Raw genomic sequence first — 25,097 nt, 5'->3', positions numbered from 1 at the left:
ATAGTTTAGACCCAGAGGGTTATCTACCCTTGACATCAGAGGTTAAATTTCATTTCTCAGGTTGGCTTTCCTCATGTTGACTGTAGGTTGGCATTGATCTTGAGTTGCATGCATCTTGGTTCATATTTAGACAAAAGAAATGTTTGTTTCAATAAATTTACCACATTCAGTTTCATATCTATCCCTGATAGTTATAATGGTGGAGGTCTGGGTTATGAGCCCATCCCTGACCCAAAACTGTCAGAAATAGATTGTGAATATATTGATAAATTTGGCATATTCCCCTGAGCAAGAGTCTTCAAACTTTAGCATCGTAAGAATCACCTGTATTGTTTGTTAAAATACAGATTCCTGGGCCCGATATCCAGAATTTCTGCTTCAGCTGGCATGAGATCCAATTATTTATATATTTTTCTCTTATTGCATATGTTTATTGTATGCAACATGCCATTATAAAACATGTATACATTATAAAATAGCTAAACTGAGTAATTAACATACGCACTCCTTCACATAAAATTGCATTTAACACCTCCCCAGGTGATGATGGTGATGAACCACTGCCTAGGCCTCATCTCAAAATAATTCAATGGGAATCTCTGAGAGGAGGGAACTCAAGCATCTGTATTTTTTAATGTGCATGCAGATTGCCTGGAAATCCTCTTAAAATGCAAATTCTGATTCATTAAGTCTGGAGATGGGCTTGAGATTCTGAATTTCTAATAACCTCTCAGATGATACTGATGCTTCTGATTTGAGGTACTGACCTGAACAACAAAAACTCGACAAAATTCTGGTTGAATTAATATGAGGAAGGGCCAGGTGTTTCCAGTGTGTAGACGTAGCTGAGAATCATTTTCTGACATCATCAGGACCCAGGAATTAAAACTCAATGCAAGAGCAAGAAGAGGAGTGGGTTTCTTCTGGAAAGACAGTCCCTTTGCCAGACAGTGGGTAATTGGATTGGTTGGGTGATCTTTGAGGTTATGTTGTAACTTTTAGTTTCCAGGAATTGTCTTGAGTTCTTTGTGTTAGCCCATAAATAAGCAGAACTTAGCTTCAGAATCAATTTATAGTTGAGAAATCAACTTAAATATAAATATTTGTTTTGTTTTGTCAACTCAAAAGGAATCTGAAATCATAAAAATCTTCCATTTCTGGGCTCCAAGTCATCTTGTGTTTTAAGTCACCAGCATCTTAATCTTTTTTTTTTTTTTTCATCTTAATCTTTTCTTAGAAACTTAGGCACTTATACAGCTGTCATCATGGAAAAAAAAGTAAGGGAAAAACATTTTCACATGCCACACAGAATTTGGATAAGCACATCAGTGATTTTTTTCCTAACTCATCTCCAGTGTTTAGTTTACCTTACCAATGTGTCTTGCTTACTAATAGCTGCTGATCAGAGCTGAATGAATAGATTTGTTTATAGGAAAGATTTGCATGATTGAGAATCAATAAGGCACGTTTAAATCCTCAGGTGATATGAAGAGAGGAAATGGGACAGATTAAGCTGGTGAGTGTTTACAATTTAATTGTGAGCAGACAGGTGGAAAAAATCTACTCTGGGAGAAAAAGGAAAAAGAAAAAGCTCTATGATGTCGAGGGTGAAAATATCAGGAAAACATAAATACAGGAGTCTGGATATTTTAGGCCTATGCCTTAGCCCACACTCATTAAAACTGATTTGAGCTAGTGGTCCATCTGTCCGTTATTAATGGGAGAGAATGGCTTCGGCAAGTAACTCATTAAATATGCGGTCTGTTTGGCCCAATGTGAAGTGATGTATCTAAATGGCATTTGTAATTGCTTATGTGAAACTACTTTTAGAAGTGTCTTAAACCACAAATAAAAATAAAGAGATAGAAAGGAAGAAGAGACATCTTTCTGCGGATGCTTTTGTTGTTGCAGGTACCTATTATCTTTAATTCTGAAGCCTGGTTGGTGGAATTGAGATAAATTTGTTAGGGTCATATTTTAAACCTCAGGTAGCACTTCCCCTAGCTATCCACTATCTTTCCATGGCATATTTTATAGTTTAGATCTGCAGGGTAAGCCTCATAAAAATTACAAATTTTATCACCCCACATTAAAGTGACTGGTATGACGATCTGTATGAGTTAAGAGCATGGCTAATTATCTACCTCTTAGCATTTGCAAGGTCAGTGCATCAACCGCTAAGAAGGTCAGTACTGGGTGAAGGGCTGACAAGAATTTGGGAGGTTTTGTGAAAAGATCAATGACCTTCATTTGTCTTAGGAGGCAAAAGAGGCTGAAACAATTCCAGCAGAGAGCAGCAATACCTACATCCGCATGGCATTGTGTCAGAGGCCAGCAGCAGGTGGCAATAACGATAGTTGTAGCAATAAACAACAATTACCAATAGAGTTTATTACTCTATGTCAGGCTATTTATGTGTATTCTTCCATTTAATTTTGAAAACAACCATATAAGGTTTTTATTATACTCATTTTACTAACAAAGAAGTAGGCTTTGATTTTAAGTAACGTACCAGAATGAGTTGACCAGACATATATAACAGAAGTATGACTTTTGAATCAAGGACTGGCAGGCAGGTCAGCACTCCAGAAAACGATGGGTACTACAACTACTATCCTATAAGTCATAGTGTTCTGGCCATGGTCAATGTGACTTCCTCCAACTGTATTCTTAGAATACTAACATTCCTGTTAAGATGTTACCGAGTGTTCTTTGTGTGTGAGTGTGTGTGTATGGTTGGGGCAAGGGGGTTCCTACATGGGGAGGAGTTGGATAGGATTTATGAGAATGTTGAGTTATATAATTTTTAGCAAGTTTATCTCTTGTATTAGTTTTGCAAGGAGAGATACAATGAGGAACATGATCAATATATTACAGAATATTATCTCCAGTGGACCACAATTTATAAAGAGATGAATGAGGAAAAGAATATAAGATCAACAGTTAAAAACCTAGTGTCTTAGTCTATTTGGGCTGCTATAACAGAATACTGCAAACTAGGTGATTATAAACAACATACATGTATTTTTTTACATTTCGGGAGGCCAGAAAGTTCAAGATCAAGGCGCTGGAAGACTTAGTGTCTGGTGAGGGCCCGCTTCCTGATTCATAGTTGTCCATCTTCTCATTGTGTCCTCACATGGCAGAAGGGATGAAGAAGCAATCTATAGCAAGATAGATTTTATATTTATATATGAAAAGAAAGCAAAAAGTATCAGACTCATTGGTGAATGTAGTAGGTCAAGCCATAAGAGAAAGTAAGAATGCAGACTTCTAGAAGATAATAAAGAATATATGGCAATTAAATAGTTGGACCTCAGCTTGCTTCTCAACTTCTTTATAGCTAAAGTGTCTCAAATTTAAGTGTTTTTACCTAGTGACTTTGCCTTGTCACTTGGAATTGAAAGTTTGTTTTCAAAGTAGAAAACAAAAACCAAAGAATAGGAACAAATTATATTTTTAGGGAAAATAAGAGAAGAAACTGCAGAAGTTTAGAGAAAATTAGGAAACAGAGCCAGAGGATTCCATCTGCTTGATCAAAAATACACATTTTTGTACTTCTGTATATAGAGACCTTACTTGAAATGTATACCTCTTCTTCTCTCCAACACTGTATCTCTGCAATTGCCCTAATTCGATATGAATTATAAACATAAAAATGATATTATAATATGTGTTCTTCCCCTGTGGGTCCAAGATATGTCTGCCGACTAAGATTTTCAGAATATAGAAACAAAAGAAAAAATAACATCTGGATTACAGCATCAGAGAACATGGTTTAAATGGGAATTTTTTTACCTTGGAGATGGACCAAAAACAATATCATAGAAACCCTTAAACCATCAGGAATAGAAGAGCCTTACATCTGGCATCTTTTCTACTAAAACAGGAAATTCTTTTTTTGACTAAGATGTTGCCCCCCCTTGGCTGGGTGCAGTGGTTCATGCCTGTAATCCCAGCACTTTGGGAGGCTGAGGCAGGTGGATCACAAGATCAGGAGATTGAGACCAGCCTGGCTAACATGGAGAAACCTTCTCTCGACTAAAAATACAAAAAATTAGCTGGGCATGGTGGCACGTGCCTGTAGTCCCAGCTACTTGGGAGGCTGAGGAAGGAGAATCACTTTAACCCGGGAGGCAGAGGTTGCAGTAAGCTGAGATCGGACCACTGCACAGCGAGACTCTATCTCAATTTAAAAAAAAAAAAAAAATTGCCCCTCTTACTAAGTGTACTCTACAGGATTTATTTGAACCAAAAGTACCTGTACTCGTAGAATAGTAGTACTTTGGCTCAAGAGAGTTAGTTAAGTCAAAAGAGGGCTTGAGGGACCAACATTTTCCAAATAAGAAAACTGATGCCTGGTACGGTGCCATGCTTTCTCAAAGCAGGTTGATGACAGAGCCAGGGCTTCAAGTCTCTAGTCACCCTGTATGCAACCCTTTGAGAAGCTGTCCATGTGTCATTTTTATATCTACATTCTCAAAACTGTAGTGTGTTTTATAACTCAAAGAGTGTCAGAGTTAATTGGAAGTCAAAAGAAGAAAGCATCCAATTGAACATCTAAAAGAAAACAGATTTCAAGTAGGCACGCATGGAAGGAGAATGACCTGTATTTCTGCTTTAGAAAGTGATCGGGGAATGAGGCCAAGTACTTAAGAGTTAGTTAATATTTACCATGCTGTGCTATAATCACAGGAATCTGAGCTGATGCTGTTGGGTAATAATGGTCTCCATCTTTTCAGAAAGCAGCTTCTACCCAGCCATGGGTACGGAACAAACAAGACTGTGGAGAGACATCTCTGAATTATTAAAAGCCTCGTCTACGTATGAGGATTAATTGTGAGTTCTGAATCAATATTTTATCATTTTAGCTAGTGAAACATTTATGAGACAGCCCCTTTTTTGCAATTTCCCCAGTATAATTAAAAGAGATCTAACCTTTCAATTGGCATCTTTTTCTGCTTATACCTAGATGACATTGATTAGCTAAGCCCTAATCAAGCTAGGAACAGTCTCTTAGACCCTCTTTACCCAGCATCATTGTACCCATAAAACCTGTACACACACAATGCTTAATATATTAATTTATTCACTCACTAAGAAAACACATGTTGAGTATTCACATGAAAATCACTGAAACAGATGCGATGGGGTATATAGTGATAAGACATATGTAGTCCTGGTCCACCCACAAAACCCAGATATCATTATGATTAAGCACTACATGTAATCCAGCTTGCTTTAGGTCACGCCACTGTGTATGTATGTGTGAGATGTGTGTTTTTGTGTGTGCGTGTCTATGTGTATGTGTGCAATGGATGTAGTTATTGATTCACAGTAACAAAACAAAAAGCCTAAATTCTCCTGTCTCCTACTTAACATTGTCAGATATATTCTATATCCTCTTTTTAGTATCTTTCCTAAGATATTACTTTTTTGAAAGCTCTCAAGAAGTGATTCACATAGAAGCAGTGTAAAAAAATGGATGTGAGCATGAGCTTGCAATTTGAATCCAGACTACACAGCTTAATAGTTTTGCGACCATAGACAAGTTTCCTAATCACAGTTTCACCATTTGTAAAATGAAGATAAACAAAGCACTTCCCCCACATATTTGTTATAAAGATAAATGCGAATAAGAATATTTGGTCCAGTGCCTGATGTAAAATAAGTGATCCATTGTTATGTATTATAAATATGTGTATAGTTATATGTATCGTATATTTCATTGGCTCTGAAGTGCATATTTTTCTATTTCAGCATCTTTGAAATTGGGATGTGATTTAGAATCCACAATGTCTCAGATGTGATGAAAGAGAGAATTATATAAAGCACAAATTTATATAACAATAAATGATATGTATCATGGGCTCACAGACAATCACATCAGCAATGTTAATATTTCTATCTTTTAATTCCTTCTTGATCCAGTTCAGTGTGGTGAGCCAAGGTTTAGGTCCAGGCACCATGATGTGGGCTTTATAAAAGGGCCCCAGCAAGACTTCTTGCTGTATTGTTGTTGTTGTTGCTGTCTGCTGATACCTGAACTGGGGTGTCTAGCAGTCAAATTCTGGTGCATCAAGATAACTATGGAGAGCATGAAGGCTTGTTACTACAAGAGTGATTTGAGCTTATTATGACAAAAGTCAGTCTAATTTCTGCTAACATGGGAGATCTTTTGGCTATACCTTTGTATCATCTCTGTTGCCCACAACTCAAGGCAGTTCAGCTTGGGACTCCTTATACTTGAATGTATTAGTTACACAGCTCTTTCGGGTTTGGTTTGCAGACTGTCCTTGAGCTCAGGCTGGAGAGAGAAGTTAAGTGACTGGCAATGTGTGCTTATCACACAGTGTCCCCTTTCTCAGGAAAATACGAATGTCTGACTCTTACTCAAAGACAAAATTTTTCCTAGGTGTCTGATCATTCCCAAGTTGCCTGTGTGTGCTGCACAAATATCACATCAGAGTGTTCAGGCGGGCATGTTCATTGTGTGTTTTGGCAGTCCTGGTGTCTGTTCCTGTGCTGTCTGTTTCATTTGTCTGTGTTCAGGTGCCTTTCCTGCCTTTCCCCTGCTTGGTTTCATATCACAGGGGATTGACACCTGCAAACACTGTTTCCCAGGACTCCCTCTCCTGACTTCCAGCTAGATCTCGCCAACAGTGAACACTCACAAGAGCTTGAACAGAAGGAGAAAAGAAAAACCTGGGTTAGTTGCCATTTTCTCTGTTTTTGGCAGTGTTCTTAGAGAGGACTGCATGTCTCCTATGGTTCCTGTTCTTGTTGGACATCTCCCCTTGACCTCACCTCCTACCATTTCTACCCCACCAAGGTAACCAGTCTCTCGGACTCTGGAAATTCCATTCCCTCCCTTATTCTTATAGCCTAAGGGTGATAGCAACTTTCTGTTTTTGCTAATTTGGGGGTTACCTTTTTATCAACTCTTTGGTATTTCAGCTCCTCCCACATGTTTGTAGTTAGTTTTCTATTTTAAAACCTTACTAGTTGGCTACCTGGAATGGGTTTCACTTTCCTGATATAGCCCCATGTAAATAGACCTCAGGAGTCCCAACCCTACAAAATACCTACCTAGGTGTATCTGAACACTGGTGAAGACAATACAGACTTAGCTTGGATCTGTAATACAGGCATATATTGAATCAATTAACATATGGTCAAATGTGAAGACAGAGTCATTCAAGAGCCATCCGGAAAGATGGAACTTTTGAACGGGCTGATAGAAAAGATGGTGAGGGTAGTGATGAATGTTTCAGTGCATGGAGTTCAGGATGAGGCGTGGCACTTCTGAAAAATGAAACATCACATTTATAGAATAATGAATCAATTTAGGCTGGGCCTGATGGCTCAAGCCTGAAATCCCAGCACTTTTGAAGGCTGAGGTCGGAGGTTCAGTTGAGCCCAGGAGTTAAAGACGAGCCTGGGAAAGAAAGCAAGAACCTCCTCTACAAAATAATATTAATACTGCTAATAATAATAATAATAGTTAGAATAATGATTCAGTTTGGAGTATGGTATACTGTGGAAGACAGGCAAGATATTACAAATTAATAACAATATCAGTGACAACTAATATTTTCATTTTAATATTTGCCAAGCACTAAGTGGTCAGTGTACGTTCTGTAATTTATCCTTAGAAAACCTTGTAGTGGAAGCATTGTAAGCCACATATAATGATATGGAAACATAAGGTGAGAGATGAGCATAACTCTTTTAAGTAGAAAATGAAAACTAAGTGGCAGAGCTAAGCTATCAGATGTGATGCCAGCCCCATCTTTTCAGCCCAGACTTACTTTTCAGCCTTCAACATGCCAAGCTGATGTCCACTTTAGGACATTTTTACATTTGCTTTTATATCCTTGGAAAGTTCTGTCTCCTGATCTTCACCTTTTCCTCTTTTTGACATCTAGAAATAGTGTATCCGTGTATTTGTTTCTGATTATTTTCTCCTGCTCCTCCTACTTTAGTTAGAATATAAACTTCATGAGAGCAAGAACCTCAACTACCTTTCGCTGTTGTATTACTTGTGCCCAGAACAGTACATGGTATGGAGCTACATCATAATTGTTCATTGATTCGAAGAATGGCACATAATAGGCCTTTAGTAAATATCCAAATATCCATTCTCAACTCCCTGTGTGTTCAAAAGTCAATCTCTCAGCCACTTTGAAGGGCAAAGACTGCATACACATAAAGGTCAATGGATCTGCTTTTAGGAAAAAAAAAATAGGGCAATCTATAAGCAGCAGGATTTGGGACAATCTCTCCCAGCTAACTATTATCGTTTAGGCTGAGAAATGAGATTCGTACCCTGCCAAACTATTTATACTTTTTAGGTAATTAAAGTAATGAAGTTGTCTGGGAGTACAACACATTGTATGCTATCCCCTCAGGTCCAATTCATCTGCTTTAGTTTCTGACTCCAGTTAACAGTTTTATGTAGGAAAATCACATAGAATAGTGGGAATTCATGCAGAGCCGCACGAAGGAACAAGCTATTTGTTATTTCCAAGAGAGAAATGAATGAGGAAAGGAAACAGGGCTTAAGTCTGCTTTCTCTGTTTCATGCAATAACTGTGTATTTTAAATAGGCCTAATGAAGCATGGGAGTTTCAGCCTGTGCAATACGAGCCCTCTATGTGGACACTGGACAGCACTTTGTATTAAAAAATATATACATAAATGTAAACATATAGAGACAATTTATTTTGCCAGAGATCAGTGTAGCATAAAGGGTATGTGTATTCCTATAGAAATATGATCTCAAACAGGACAGAAAGCACTGTTTCTTCAGACAAAGCCTTAGGCGGGAAATTGCCTCTGGGGTGGATAGTTTGAGCTTCTGCACACCTTCAACAGCCTCTTCCTTTCTACAAGTTCAGCCTAAGAGGCAGAAGTCTTAAGGGAGGCTCCCTTGCATCTATTCTGTCTGGAGGAAATGGCTTTCCTCATTCCCCGCCTCTTGGACAGCAGAGACCTTGGCTGCAGGCCAGTGGGAGCACAGACATGCCCGCCAGTAGGTTGGTTATGTTTTCCAATTAGTCACTGCCAATCTCTGGAACATTTTCTTTCTTTTTTTCTCAACTTTTCCCCTCATTTGTTTCACTATGTAGATGGCTTTCAAATTTTTCCTCAAATAATTATAAATATTCCATACCATTCCAGTCTAGGTGTAGAAAGAAGAGTGAAAATATGTTCAGAACACCCACCAGGTTGCCTCTCATCTGTGCCCATGACAGTATTGGGGGGCAAGGTAAAGAAATCTTCAGATCCGCCTATACACACTGGAAGTCACAGGTGGAGCCGATTTTGCTGTTTTTCATGCTGATGTGTTTTACTACGATTCTCTTCACAAATATCCCTTCAAAGATCACCTTCCATTCAGGTCTGATATTCAGACCATGTGTACTAGATTGGCTATGTCTGGTCTTTTTGTTTATTAAAAACACAGCAGAAATATTTCCATATCAGCTGATAAAATAGCCACGCCCTGAGCCCCCTAGTTTCCCCAGCTGCCCTGGCCACCTTGGCTCAGAACACTTGATTTTCAGGATCCAAGTTTGTATCTGGCCCCACAGGTGGTCTGTCGACCTCTGTTTCAACACTGTGGATGAGAGCAGTTGTGACTGCCTGACCAAGTTTTGAAGATTAGGAATAGCACTCCTGCTTCTAATAAAAAAGAGGGGAGGGGTATCTTTATAGTACTGTCAAGTCTTCCCTCACTTTGAGAATGGCTTAGATTCCATGAGAAGAACTAGAAGCCCTGTTAAGAGGCAAACCTGCACAACACAATAGAGGCTTGGGGGTCAGCCTGAAACGCATTTAAATTTTACTTGCCAGTTGGATGAGTTTCTGCAGTTGTCCTCTCCAAACATTGCTATCACGTTTTGTCTCTGAACTTCAGTAGCCTTCTCTGTGAGTCAGAGGGTAGTAATTGGAATGCAAGCAAGAGGAATCAAAGTGACTGATATTTGAAAAACAATTTTTTTAGGTTACAATGAAAAAGAATTTACTGTAGTTCACAGCATGAAAGGAAGAATCGAGCAATGAAGCATTGTCGGGAAGAGTAAAAACCACAGCAAAACTAGGTGTTTCTGAACAGATAGCTGGGCTTCAACTATGTTCCATCTCCCTTTGTATTTTATTTTATTTTATTTCTTTGAGACAGAGTTTCTCTGTCTCACCCAGGCTAGAGTACAGTGGCACGATCTAAGCTCACTGCAACCTCTGCCTCCAGGGTTCAAGCGATTCTCCTACCTCACTCTCTCGAGTAACTGGGATTGCAGGTGTGCACCACCATGCCTGGCTATTTTTTGTATTTTTAATAGAGATGGGGTTTCACCATGTTGGCCAGACTGGTCTTGAACTCCTGACCACAAGTGATCCACCTGCCTCAGCCTCCCAAAGTGCTGGGGTTACAGGCATGAGCCACCGTACCTGGCCATTCCTTTGTATTTTTTTAAGATTCATATTTTTGGGACAGAGAATCTGGTTGTGCTAATTTGTTCTCCTGTCTGTCCCTATATCTAGAAGAGCAAGTCTGTTTCATTGGCAGCCCCAAAAGAATAGGGAAGAGGAATTTCCTGAAGAAAAGAAAAACAATCAAGTAAACAACAATAATCAAGATCTCTACTTATTCACTAGACGTTAATCACAGGGTACCACAGAGTTTAAAGGAGATAACATATATCAATTGCTTAGCTTAGTATGTAGTTCAAACACTCAGTAAATAGATGCTAATAATGTAATGAATGATAATAAAGTGGCATGGGAGAAATATAATATCAGTGCTATTAAAAATAGCAGCTGCTGGGTGCGGTAGCAAGTGCCTGTAATCCCAGCTACTCGGGAGGCTGAGGCAAGGAGAATCGCTTGAACCCGGAATGTGGGGGTTGCAGAAAGTGAGTGAGATCACGGCCCTGCACTCCAGCCTGGGCGACAGTGTGAGGCTCAGTCTCAAAAAAAAAAAAAAAAAAGTAGTAGCTGCAGTGCTGGTAGTATGGTGAGAATATGGTCTTCTGGTTTAAAAGGCTAGGTGTAAGATCAATGGCAAATCTGAGACTCATTTTCTTCATTAAAAAATGAGGGATATAATAGATTTTTTGAGTTACTAAATTAAATAACATAATGTACATAAAGTACTTAGCACTTTTTTGGGTTCCTGGCTAAGTACTAAATTTTTTATGCATGTGTATATGTCCTTATGTCTATATATACCTCTACACATAAGTTTATATATCTTTATCTGACATATATGAGATTATATCTTAAGACTTTAAAGGAATCATAAAATCCATGATTAAGATAGGTTTGAGGTTGTGTCTATCAGTAGACACAGTCTTTCATTCTTTCATTGACCCCCTTCCATCTAAAAATAGGCTCCCTTAGTATCCACATGTAGATAGAACTTGCATTTCATTCTATAGAACATATCTGCCTCTTGCAGTCTTTGTTCAAGAATATTGTTTCCTCATCAGTTTTAAGGGTGATTTATTGTTGTTTTTGCTGTTATTATTTATTTTCAAACCCCACATTAATTATTTAAAATTAATAACAGTTGCATTTGTAAAATAAGATCTAGACAGAGACGAAAGAATCTGCTCATGAAGCAGACCCCAGTCCTGCATGACTCAGTGCCCACTCCATGCCCCTCTTCTGTGCTTCCTTCTGGAGAAGAAAAGCTCGGAGCAGAGGGGTTGATGCCTTTAAGAACAAATGGACACTTTCCCGGTGACTTCCTTGGGAATTGCTCCTTTGCTTTCCTATCTGAAGTCCACCTTAATAAAGCAGCTGGCCCTTTGTACTGAAAGGAGGTATTATCTCTTTTCAGGGAAATCTCTGCTTTGAGTTATTCGTCTTTGAAAGTAAATGAATTAATGAAGTTGTCTCACTACAGAAGAGGACACATTCTATCAACCTAGGTCCCAATTATGTGTTGTGTTTGGTGATGTTACAGAATACAAGGGGAGGAACATTAGGCAGAAATAACATTAAAATAACTGGAGGTCGACAGATGATGGAACTAAGTAGTTGCGGTAGTAGTAGTTTTCCCCAACCGCTGTTGTCCACTACTTAATCTAATTTAAAAAATATAGCTAATTGTATACCCTTTGATGCAAACCTAGATGTATTTAAAAGTGGTCCCACTCAACTATTTAAATAAATTATGATGCAAAGATATAGTGTAGCACTGGCATCTGTTCTTTTTAAAGACTCTATAATGACATAGGAGAAATCTTTCAAATCTATTGTTTGGTAGGGAAAAAAGTCAGGATTCAAACATGATGTAATATAATCTCAAATAATATGCTTATAAATTTGTTTAAAAGGCAAGTATTCAAAATTCTACTTTCCAAATATTCTATAAGAAATATATGTTTCTTTATGGACATAAAAACAATCCATAACTGCTCTGCTCTTAAAGAGGGCCTCAGCAGTCCATTTATCCAGCCTATGGATCCTGGTAAGGAATGTCACTGGACCCACCCATCCCTGGAAGTCTAGGATGCCCTCATCCCTTTTCATGAAATTTATTCTTCTACATGTGACTGCCCAGGAAGTTACTTTAGTCCACTTACCATACATCTGAGATAAGATTCAAAGTCTGCACCGGACCACGTTATTTCAATTTGAATGCTGGAATCTTGCCACTTGCATACTGAATTCATACTTAGGAATTCCATTATATTCCCCAATTCATTTTTCCACCTTGTTTTATTATGTATGTACCTAGTAAGCTCTCTCCCTCTACATTGTGGACTCTGTAGAGGACATAGAGTGTCAGATTCTGTAATACATTCTTAGTGTTAGCAGGTCACCAAAGAGCAAACAGTGCTAAAAATTGGTATGAGCAAGGTCTTCTTAATGCCTACTGCTTTGGGGTCTGCAAAGATTGCTATATTCCACATCTTTTTAAAATTTTTTTTTGTCAAGGAGAGAACAAGGTGAGATAGATATGGTGATTATGTGGTGACAAGAACACAAATAACGGATATAGTTATAGGACAGAAGATGTTTCAGGTTCTCATAGTATAAGCAAAGACTTGAGAGATTCAAAGGAGATTGAAATCATATGGTTTAGTGGGTTTCCGAGGATGACTGATGAAGGATTTGTCCCTCATGATGGGACCTGAAGGAGATAGAATTTGGTAGGCAGATAATAGGGTACTTGAAGCAAATGCAAAGCATGAGTAACTGGAAAGTATGAATAATTTCCAAGATGGGTATATCTCTGGGAGCAAGATAATTTACATCTTACTGTGTCATAAGGAATAATATAGAGAATGTAGGGTACTTAAGTCAAGGTTCTATTGCCAAGGTTAGTTTGTTACAGGGAGGTTCTTTTCAATTTGGTGGAAACTGGAAAATTACAAATGGTTTTCATGTAAAGGTATGATATTACTCAACTGTGTGGAAGCCTGATTTATTTAGAAAGAATCTAGGGATGGGGAGACTAATTAGGGGGTTATTATATTATTTCCTTAAAGATAGAAAGAGAAACTTTAGAGTTGCAGCATTGGGAATAGAAAGGAGAGAAATACTGAAATATACAAAATCCATGTATCTAAATCATAGCCATTTTGCAAGGTACATAATGTTCTTTACAACCTGTACTTAATTTATAACTCATGCAATAATGGATTACAAATCTCATCTACCCACATGCATTTCTGCCTCCATTCGCACATCATTCTTCAAGCAATTCCACCTCATTCTCTAGTCTGTTGTTTTGTGCATGCCATCTTTGTCCAGAATACCCTCTCACTTGCTCAAAACCTGCTTCTCAGTATCTATTGACTCCTCCAGGAAGTTCCATTTAATTTTTCTGACAGTATTTAGTCTAATATTTGATAATGCATGGTAATCTAAATGAATGCATATCTGTCTTTCCCACTAGGGCCTGAGTTCTCACTTCCAACTTAGGATATCTGCAAATTCGAAAAGCATTTCTTTTAGGCCCTCTAAGTCATTTCCCCAAATATTAAACAGGACAAGGCCAAGGCCCTGTCATCCTCCAAATTAATTTTATTTTAAAATATTTCTGGAGGACTGCACTCTGATGAATGCTGTGCAGGATTTAGAAGAAGTAAAATATATAGTTCCTGTTCCCAAGCTGCTCACAATATAGTGCAAAAACAAGACAAACACTTGTAAAACAATTCGAGGACACACATCACATTATATAATTAAGGGTTTAATTGTGTGGTGAAGATTTACAGGAGACTTAAGTGGAGGGAGATTGGAGAGGAAGAAAAAGTCAAGAATGGCTTCATGGACAAGATGGAAAGAAACAAGAGAAATAGCAAGAGAACTGGAAGGTGTTTCCTAACTAAACCACCTGCTCTTTTCCCCTTGTGACATATACCTCTGAGACTTGTCTGGGACAGATGGAGACATGGATGTGCAACGACTCAGAGTCAGGGTATGAGGCAGGAAAGGACATGAACATAGACATTTTGAAAATAAAGAACTAAACCAAAAGTTTTATGGGACAAATCAGCTTTATATATGAACAGTTAGTTTCATCTGAAGTTAGAAATAGAGTTCAGCTGGCATATTCACTATCTCTTTCATCAAGATTCAAAAATAGTTGGTAAACCACGAAGAAATTGATTTCTTTATAATAATTACTAAAAGGTCCTTGTATCCAAATCTTCTTTCTTCTGAACAATTCAATGCAGTCAAGGAATTGAACTTTAGCTCTTCAAATGAGACAAATTTTAAACAACTATAGACATAAACATCAATGGTGATATTTATTTGAAATTACTTGTCTTTGATCTCTTTTTGGCTTATCATTCTAGAATCAATGACAATACATGATTTGCAGAGTATAAAAACCTGGCTGAAACGATGTATCCTCAGAAATGAGATGTGTTCCATTTCCACATTAAAGCTGCATAATGTTAACATGGTGTATAGAATAAGAGGTTGCCATCAATGCAATGCCGCAGTACCATATTTTGTCCATAACCATGTTTTTCTTCAATATCAAGAAATCAATTTTTATGCTGAGATTTTTAGTCCATGTGCCTGAGAATTAATAATTGTGTAGAACTGAGGATGAGCCAACAAATCAAAATATGAAGCTAGATTTAATATTTGTATCTTCAAGATGGTTTGCTGATTTTTTTGTATTGGTATATTTTATGAACACCACCAGCAAAAGCATACACACACACATACACAGACACATATATGACATATATATACATATATTTTTGCAACACTATATTTTTCTTGTGTAATAATATTGAAGCAAAAAATATTTCTCTGTAATCTTTAGGTTAATTTGTATCACTTCTTCTTATATAATTTTCTCTCTGTATGACTGAAGAAATATTTGGGTTGTCAGGCTTAGTTAAATATAAAGACAACAATCAGTTAGAAATAGTGAAAATGCACACGTGGTATGTTTTTCTCCATCTGACTTTACTGCCTTTTACCCACAAGGTGGCACTCTCTAGATATGTCTAAATTCAAGCCTTTTTAATAAAGATACATAAAAATAGAAATCTTCCTCAACCAACCTTCATTGTTAACAGCCTTCCCAAAAAACAAAGTGAATTCACAAATGCTGTTTGGAAAACTAGTATGGTTAAATGTATCACATAGATCCCTAACAAGATGTCACTGTTTATATTGTAAATTTGTAAAGTCCTTAATTCTGGATCAGTCAATTTAGGTCTGATTTTGTTCTCAGTATGAACAGGAAAGCAGATTGTCCCTACTAAATCTGATTAGTCTTGAGGCAGCTCTATTCAGTATTTCTTCTTAGGAAGTACACATGCACAGCCCAGAGGATGGAGTTTATGGAGAGAACTGGTGTGCTGTGATTGCAGTGACCATATGTCCCCAGTTTTTTTTGGACAAAAATAATTTTAAATGGGCTATTCTAACAACCACATCTGGATATTCATATTTCTAGAGAACATCTTCCTTTTTTTTTTTTTTTTTTTTTTTTTTTTTGAGACAGAGTGTTGCTATGTCACCCAGGCTGGAGTCCAGTGGTGCGACCTCAGCTCACTGCCAACTCCACCTCCCGGGTTCCAGCAATTCTCCTGCCTCAGCCTCCAGAGTAGCTGTCACTACAGGTGCCCACCACCATACCCGGCTAATTTTTGTATTCTTAATAGAGACAGCGTTTCACCATGTTGATCAGGATGGTCTTGGTCTCCTGACCTGTGATCCACCCTCCACGGCCTCCCAAAGTTCTGGGATTACAGGCGTGAGCCACTGTCCCTAGACCCAATGTTTTAAAATTCAAAAATAGTTAATATTAAAGACAGTCTTGATTTCCTTCTCAACCAAGTGTACATGGAATCTGTTAGCAACATGACAACAGATGTTCAGTCCTTTTTTAAGTTCAATCTTGGCCCTGGGAGATGTCCTATTCATTGGCCAGTAGATGCACAAAGATAAGTCTCTGGCGGCTAGATCCTAGGAACATGTCCTCCCTATCAGCTTTCACTGCCTTTCTTAGAAGCTGTCTCAGGAAAGAGATATGCCCTTTGCTTGAGACACTTCCTTTGAAATTGAACTCTTAAAAATCAGAGAAAGCATCCTCCAAAAATAGTTCCATAGCTCTACATTCTAGTTTTTCAGTCAGAATTTTATAAAGCCTCTTTCCTTACCATTAAATAAATTATAAAATAAAGAGGTTTCCAGTAGAGAAAATGATATATTTTCTATATCATGCAATTGCTAAGTACACACTGGGTAGTGCCTACAAATAAGAATATTAGAGATCTTCTCGCCCATCACCAACCCCTTTATGTATATAAAAGAAAAGCAAGTCATACTGTAACTGGTTGCCACTATGACAGGTTAGAGTAAGGTAACAGATTTGTTACAATCCACATCTCTGCCTTTTACTTAGGTGGAGATAAATCGGCAACAAATTCTACATTCTACTAATGATTCTATTAGAGATGCAGTCTGCTTATGTTTCAAAGCATTTTCTTGGTACATGGAGCAGCTGATTAAAATGTCCATGAGGGGAAGCTCATGTATAAAATGAGCCGAATTTGAATGAAAGGAGGTGGAGCTGTAGAAATTTCAAATACAGAAGAATGTGAAGTGGGTAATAATTACCTGGAACCAGCAAAATAAAATAAAATAAAAATTTGATTAACTAAAAATTGGGCTAGACAGAGAGAGGCATTTTGTAAAATTTTCATACAAACAATGTCCTCCCTTATATTATTGTGAAAATGACAACTGGGAGGAGTTATGGGCTTGCAAAATTGACTAGATGCAATAAAATGGGAGTTTTGCTTTGGGAAGCATCTTTGATACATATGGTATTGTGAAAAGCATTACAGCCCCAGCATAAATAATCTTGGTATAAGTATACCTGATAGACACTTGCAGGCGGTAATGTAAGTGGAAAGTAAATAGAAGGATTTGATTTGATTTAAAATGAGGAGGGAATTTGATAAAACAGAGACTATGATGGAGAAGTCAAATGGAGGAACAGGAGTTATAAAGCAGAAACAAATCATCATAAAGAGATGAATATGAATATAGAGATGAGCGAAATTTCAGCCCAGCACTAAATGTGTTATACATTGGGCTCCTGCTGTACGCAAAGAATATGTGCTACCTGACCTCAGAGGCTACAAAGGGGAACAGCATGACACAGAATCTTTTACCAATAATATTATAATCTTATTGAGGAGAAAAGATATAAATACATTAAAAAGTTAGGTTTAATACAACATTAACAATACAACAAAACTTTTACAACATAATACATGAAGAGTTACAGAGAGACAAATCACGTACCTGTAAATGGAGTTTATCATCAACATTAAAAGGAAAAAATAGATAATTCATATCGTATCAATTTCTTGGACACACTTTTATACAACTGTTTGAACTCTGGTAATAAGAACTAACACCAGCTAAGGTAAATGATATAGGCATATCGAAACTTTGCTTTAGTATTTATGGTTTTCCAAAATGTAAGCTTCAGCCTTTGTGCTCAGCAATTTAAAACTGTAATGGCTATGTTTGATAACTCGGAAAAATATGCTTTCTAAGTCCTTTATTTTTATATGTTTATTTGATTAAAGCAAAGGAAAAAAAGATGCTAAAATAGAAAAATGGTCTCTATACTTAAGTTAATTTAGCTTGAGTACCAATATTTTTAAAATTAATTTTTGGATCCCAGGGAGGATCACTCACTCACATTAGATTTTCTTTTTTAAATCTTGCCAGTGGTCATTAATTATGTACAATCATTTGTGACATTTAAAACTGTTAATTTCCTTTGTGATTTAGGCTGTGGGGATTTTATTTTTCAAGGAAACAGTTTCTCAAAACCCATACTTTAAATGATTTTAAAAATACCTCAATGAATAGTAGCTATTTCTTCTTATTATTATTATTAATCTTTTTGAGTACCTAGGTCAGGAACTATGTATACATCAACCTAGCTGAAAAAATTGTAGTTAAAACAAGTCATTCAAAAGACAGAAACACTCAGAGAGGTAAAGTGATATTACCCAGCTAGAAAATGGTTGAGGGAAGGTTTATTTCCAAATCTGCCTAATTCCCAAATCATTGTTCTTTCTACCAGTGAATGCTGCCTCCTTAGAGAGAACCATATTGAGATGCTGCCATATTATAGATGCCTCTTTGTGTGTGTGCGTGTGTGTGTGTGCGCACGCGCACGCTCAGAGGCTTTCACACAAATTTTTATATCCTAAATAAGTCTCTAACCAGTTTTATAATTTGGCAAAAACTGAAGTGCAAATTAGAATTAGATTATTTGTTTTATCTTTTCTGTTCTCGGCCTGCACTACCTTCATCCTACTTAAGAAAAGAAACTTCGTTTGGTGGCATGAAATTGGTTGCCAATGACTCTTAGGTGTCTTTTTGTTTTTATTTGCTTCCAGGGACTGATATTTCAATGGCTGCATAGTACCTGACCTAAAGAGGATACTCAATAAATGTCCCTGAAAGACTGAATGGTATTAATCTCTGTTTATATCTGATCGTTCCACACACAGCCCTTGTTTACCCTCAAGTCTTGAAAACACCCAAATACACGTTGCAATTTTACTTATTAAATAAAATGTATTCTCAGATGCACTTACATATGGACAATGTTTTAAAACTCACTTATATTCGCATTTGAAAAGCTTGTATCAGACCATTATATAATCTAAGAATTATTAGGGCTCTTAGAGATACTGTGGTTGAACTCTTTCATCTTACTGAAAGATAAAATTGAATCTTTGAGAAAGTAGGACATCTTTGTTTTAAAATTAAATAAGATTATAAATTCACCTAGGACATTTAGAGATGTGTTTCTTTCAATAATAGTAGTGTTTCCTTATGTTGGTGACTACTACTTCCCCTGCTGGCTTACCTATTGTGGCTGGGTAGAAGGCAGTGTTGCATGGAGTGTTGGGGTCCGAATGACCTGAATTTGGGATATAACTTTGACATGCTTGACATGTGGCTTTGAGCAAATTACACAATTTCCTCTCCCCACAATTTCATTTTTTAAATAAATTAAGCATTATAATAACTATCTCCAGAGATTATTTTAAAGATTAAATGAGATAGTGCACGATAAGAACTTAGCATAATCCTCTTACAGTGAATGTTCAATAAATCTCAGGTTTTAGCACTGTTGTGACATAACCACTGCCTATAGTCTTTGGATTTGAAGATATTTATTTAACCTCTCTAAAACACATTGAAATGAAAAATGTTAATCATTCCTGCTCTGCCTACTGTAGCAATCCTACTGCAATTCCTTACCCTAACACCTCCTTTACTGGCTTTTCTCCTGCTCTGAATTTCTTTCTCCACTCACATCATCCTGTTAAATTTTACCTTAAATTATCTATGTGTACCCAAACCTTTGACTCAGGCTCTGTCTGTAGGAGAGTTCATCAAAGACAGCCCTTTTAATGAATTCACTTTCAGAGGTAAGTAACTTAAAACCAAATTTAAATGGATTGTTATGATAAAGAAATTTATTTGATTCACACAGTTAAAAGTCCCAGAGAAAATATTTATTCCTGCACTTTTACTAAAGTGCCAGTATTCCAAAGATTTGATTTCTCTCCACCACCTTGCTTAGCCTTCTAATATACCAGCTTTATCCTATGGTTGCTATCCCTCATGATCCCAAGATGTGTTCCAGAAGCTTCCACAGTAAGATGCATTGTCATTTATGTGAGATGTGAACAACGTGATGTCTTCATTCCAGGGTGCTTAGAAAATTTCCTGAGATTCACCCTGACTGGATCAGCATATGTTCCATGACCATGCCTGTCCCAATCACTGTGACCAGGGAAATTAAACAAGTGGATTAGCTTAGATTCAGTTATGAGTTTCAGCCTAGAGTGGGTAAAGGAAGCAGCTTCTTTGAACCTATAGAGATTCCCAAGCAGAAGTTGAAGCTGTTGGAAAGGGTAAACACCTGGGAAGGTGGTGAACAGATGATAAAAAATGTCGGCTGGGTGTGGTTGCTCACGCCTGTAATCCCAGCACTTTGGGAGGCCAAGGCAGACGCATCACTTGAGGTCAGGTGTTTAAGACCAGCCTGGTCAACATGGTGAAACCCAGTCTCTACTAAAAATACAGCAATTAGCCAGGCATGGTGGCACATGCCTATAATCCCAGCTATTTGGGAGACTGAGGCAGGAGAATCACTTGAACCCGGTAGGTGGAGGTTGCAGTGAGCCGAGATAGCACCATCGCACTCCAGCCTGGGTGACAAGAGCGAAACTCCATCTCAAAAAAAATAAAAATAAAAAATTCTACTACTTGACTTCACATGATTGCAGTGAAACAAGAAGGAAATGATATTTGTGAATATTCTCTGCATAGTATAGCTATAAGGTGGTTTACAAATATATAGTTATTATCATCTGATTTTCCTTAGCAGGAGCATCTCAGGAAGTCTATCCCTTTGTCTTTAGCCCAGACCAAGGACTCTATGCAAAATAGTACCAAGACCAACTTCACTTCCCCTTGGTGCTCAGTGAGAGTGGTTGCTGCCTTTTGAGCCATGGCACACCAGCAGATGTGCATGGGCAGAAAAGCCAAGATAAGCTTCTATATAGACAGACAGAGCAATGCATGTGTTCCTCTGGGCAAGATTTGATATTCACTGAAACAGCTGTTATCTCTCAGCCATTGCACATAAGATTGAAATGAATAGGATATTGTTAGTATAGACTCAAGCAGGTTTTTTTTTTTTTTTTTTTTTTGTAGCAACAGAACTACACCACACATGGACCATTCTGCCATCTATGAGACTGTTCAATTTTGTTCCCCACAAGAGGAACGGAATAATTTGAATCCACAGAAAAACATTATAGTCTACCCTAAATATAGCATGCATTATGCTTTCCATATTCCAAAGCTCTGAAACAAATTCAGGAAGTAACTTTGACTTCTTATCATCAACTGTGATTTATTTAAGAATAGCATTCCAAAACCTGAGTCCCAGAACCAACTAAATTAAAAAGATGAAACACATTTTAAAATATGTGAGGGTGTTTAGATCAAAAGGATCCCAAATGCTGTAGTAAATGTCTCAGTAAATAATATCATGGACACTTCAAATATGAACAAGTGATGGTCAGAGCACACATAGAATTTATAGATGACATTTAACAAAATGCAGTGAAGATGGCCAATGTAAATGTTTTTCTTTTTTTCTTAGTAAAAGAACATAGAGGCCATATGCTGAGGCACAAACAGTTGGAAAATGCACTAATCCAGGAAAAAGAAGCAGATCAGCATTAATCCTAGCCTTGCTTTGTAGTGATAAATGTGTTTTTTAAAATGACTAATTGAACACATGACAAGAAAAGACATTCCTGGAAAATAACTAGCAGTTGAGAACATATCGCTACCTTGCAGAAACCGATTCATAGTAACTTATACTGAAACATGAAGTCAAACAAACAGAGTTAGAATTAATAAACTACAGCAATAACTCAGGGTATTGTGAAATGACTGAAAAAATAGTCTTTACTCTGCAAACTTTTGGCACAAAGCTGCTCCTTTAAACCTGCTTGTTTTTGCGGGAAATCACATGTGATGGATGATTCTATGAGTAAGAAATCATGAATATTTCAGGCTATAGTAGTCGATTAAGTACACAGGCAGGAAAGGTGAAGAGGGAAATAGCTTGAATTGGTTATTGGCCATGTCTACGACTTGATGATACATTTACAAAAACCCCCAAAGCATCACCTGGTTTTATGAGTTGTATCCTATCATCTGATGCCACAGGTAGGGTGTAGTAACGTGACCAAATCTGGGCCAATGGTATGGGAGAAATGTTGCAGGGAAAGATTCAAAATGTCACTATACAAAAGATATGTAATATGCAAGATTGGGATAGAAGGCAACTACAGCAACTCAGAGGCAAGAAACTGTATCAGTTCATTCAATAGCACTCCAGAGGACACATTCATACAAAGAAGAACAAGGAAGTTAATTTCAACACAAGATAAAGGAAAACTTTCTACCACTGAAAGCAGTTCAAAAGTAAAAGGTCTAATCTGATCCTTTCCAATGACTGTAGTCAGAGACCTCTACACACAGAGATGTTGGGCATCCACCTCAGGACTGAACCAAATAACTAGGTGAGGATGCAAAACCTCGGGAGGAAATCTTTTTTATGTTTATTGCCAATATTCATTTTATTTATTTGGGACTTTGGAAGTGAGGAAGGAATTTCTGGAGCATTTGGCAAACATTTTTACGGAGATCTGCAAACAAGGAAATTTCACTGAAGTTCTCAGAATTTATGAATTGCAGGACAAAGTTATTGGCTTTAATTTCTTTGAAAATAGATTTTTTTTTTCTAAAACGAGAAGTGTGTATATTAGGACTGAAATTGATGCAGATGCAAAATAGCATTTAAGAATAGCATTCCTAAACCTGAAGGCCAATATGACCAAAAGAGAAAGTTAAAATTTAAGTTGTCAATACAGAAATGTTATAAGATTAAATGAGAATACACATACTAAAGGTATGTCATATAAACACTGGTTCCCCATTTTACTCAGAAGACATGCTTTTATAGGTGTATGATAGAAATGTACAAATTCTAAAAACCTCTAACTTGATAGTAATAGTCTACAGTTCAGAAAATCATCCACCCCAAGATTTTAATCTTTGGTTATTTAGTCAGGGGTTCTATAGTGTTTACGAGTTCTTGGAATGGGAGTGTTCAGGTTTTCTCTGCCTTGAATTGTGGTTTAAAAAACTCCTTGGCATATCCTGTTCAAAGCACAGTAGATGAATCAAGTTCTGGTCATGTCCCAGCTATGGATGCTAAAATGGAATCATCTCCCTCAGCAGCTAAGGTTCCCAGCCATAAAGGCCAGGCTTCTCTAAATGAACATTTCAATGGGTTTATTGACACTTACTGAGGTTTTTTGTTTGTTTGTTTGTTTGTTTGTTTTAGACAGAATAGCACAGTCTCTGTTATCTCATGGAAACAAGATGGTAGAGTTCTGGCTATGGTGCCCTGGTTCAGTTGGACATCAAGGCATAGCCCACTGGGTATGAGAAAGTATAAAATGTAGTACATTTGAGGTTCCCTGGTAGAAAACAAGAACTTCCCAAACATGAAGAGATGCATGGAGAGAAACATGGAGATAGCATGCATGTTCTCTCCATGTATGAAGAGAAATCTTATTCATAGAAGACTTGAGCTAGAAGGGGATAAACTGTGACCTTACCAGGAAAACAGTCTTGAAAGGTGAGGTTATGATGATGTGGCAAAGTACAGGTCTTTTTTTGTGCCTGCTACCTTTGTTACTGATGGAAGTTCTTCAGAGTGGCTCTTTAAAGGAATAAGATATTTCAGTATCTTGCTTAGTTACAAGATCCGTACTTTTTGAAGTCTTAGACATTACACAGTCACTTCTTAGGTGCAAACCAGCCTTGACATTTCAGTGACCTTATGGACTGGGCATCAAGCCTGCTACAGGCCAAAAACCACTCCCTACCTTACCTGAACCACTTAATCCCCCAAACATAGGACACCTTATACACATGTCTCCAGACAGTGAGAACTAGCCCCTTGCAATTACCCTCTCAAGGAAGATGACAAGGGAATTCAAGGTGACTTGTCAGTCTTAGTGTGTACTCTGAAATGTTTGGCTCTATTCACTGAATAAATGAAGATGCCAGCATACAGTCTAGTGATGTTTCTATTAGGCATAATGTCATAAAAGCTATACAATAGTGTTAATATTTAAAGCAAATACTCCCTCAGTATTTCTTTTCAAATCTTCTAAAGTTCATAGGTTAAATTTTTAAAGTAAACTGTAAGATAACTTTGTAAAAAATGTCATCAGGATTTCAAATATGTTTGGTACATATATATTATTTGCAGAATTTTGAAAATATTAGATATATTTGCTTCTTCCCACCAGATGGCTGATCTATTCCTACATTTATTTGAACTTTTTACACGTTTTATGATGAATTTCTATAGTTTCCTGATTTTGGTTCTAGACTTTGTTTTATGATGAAGAGTTTTGGAATATAAAAAGCTAAGAGCTTTATATATATTATATTCTCACTATTATATCTTCATTGTTTTAAAGTTTTAAAGTTAATTTTCTTTCATTTCTAGGGACAACCATATCATTTTGAAGTCAGGTCTGTGTCCTTGTCCTCATTTATTATAATCTCAGTTGACTTTTTGTATTATTCCTGATCTTAGGAGAAAGCATCCTGTCTTTCACCCTCACGTATGAGATTAACTGAGAGTTTTGATAGATGTCCTTTATTAGATAGAGCAAGATATCTTTTTTCCCTATCTTGTTGAGTGTTTTTTTTTTTTTCTAACTGTGAAATGAGATTGGATTTCTTTTCTATTTTTATTTATTTTTTATTTGTATATATATATTTTTATTATACTTTAAGTTCTAGGGTACATATGCACAACGTGCACGTTTGTTACATATGTATACCTGTGCCATGTTGGTGTGCTGCACCCATTAACTTGTCATTTACATTAGGTATCTCCTAATGGTATCCCTTCACCCTCCCCCCTCCCCACAATAGGCCGTGTGTGTGAT

The 25,097-nt window shown here is 37.2% G+C and overlaps 1 long non-coding RNA gene across 1 annotated transcript in view; it reads right to left on the bottom strand.

Annotated features, from left to right (window-relative positions):
- Positions 1–3,004: 3,004 nt before the first annotated feature.
- Positions 3,005–25,097, bottom strand: part of LOC112630971 — a 49,206-nt gene continuing 27,113 nt past the window's right edge. The window contains exons 2-5 of the long non-coding RNA XR_003121053.1: positions 7,812–7,924; positions 7,090–7,137; positions 4,675–4,752; positions 3,005–3,164 (exon numbers count right to left, since the gene is read on the bottom strand). This is a non-coding gene — a long non-coding RNA (uncharacterized LOC112630971). The remainder of the gene's footprint in view (positions 3,165–4,674; positions 4,753–7,089; positions 7,138–7,811; positions 7,925–25,097) is intronic.

The sequence above is a fragment of the Theropithecus gelada genome, chromosome 9 (genome assembly GCF_003255815.1).
Source record: "Theropithecus gelada isolate Dixy chromosome 9, Tgel_1.0, whole genome shotgun sequence".
Taxonomy (NCBI): domain Eukaryota; kingdom Metazoa; phylum Chordata; class Mammalia; order Primates; family Cercopithecidae; genus Theropithecus; species Theropithecus gelada.
The sequence above is the reverse complement of the archived record's forward strand: the minus strand, read 5'-3'. Positions and strand labels throughout refer to the sequence as shown.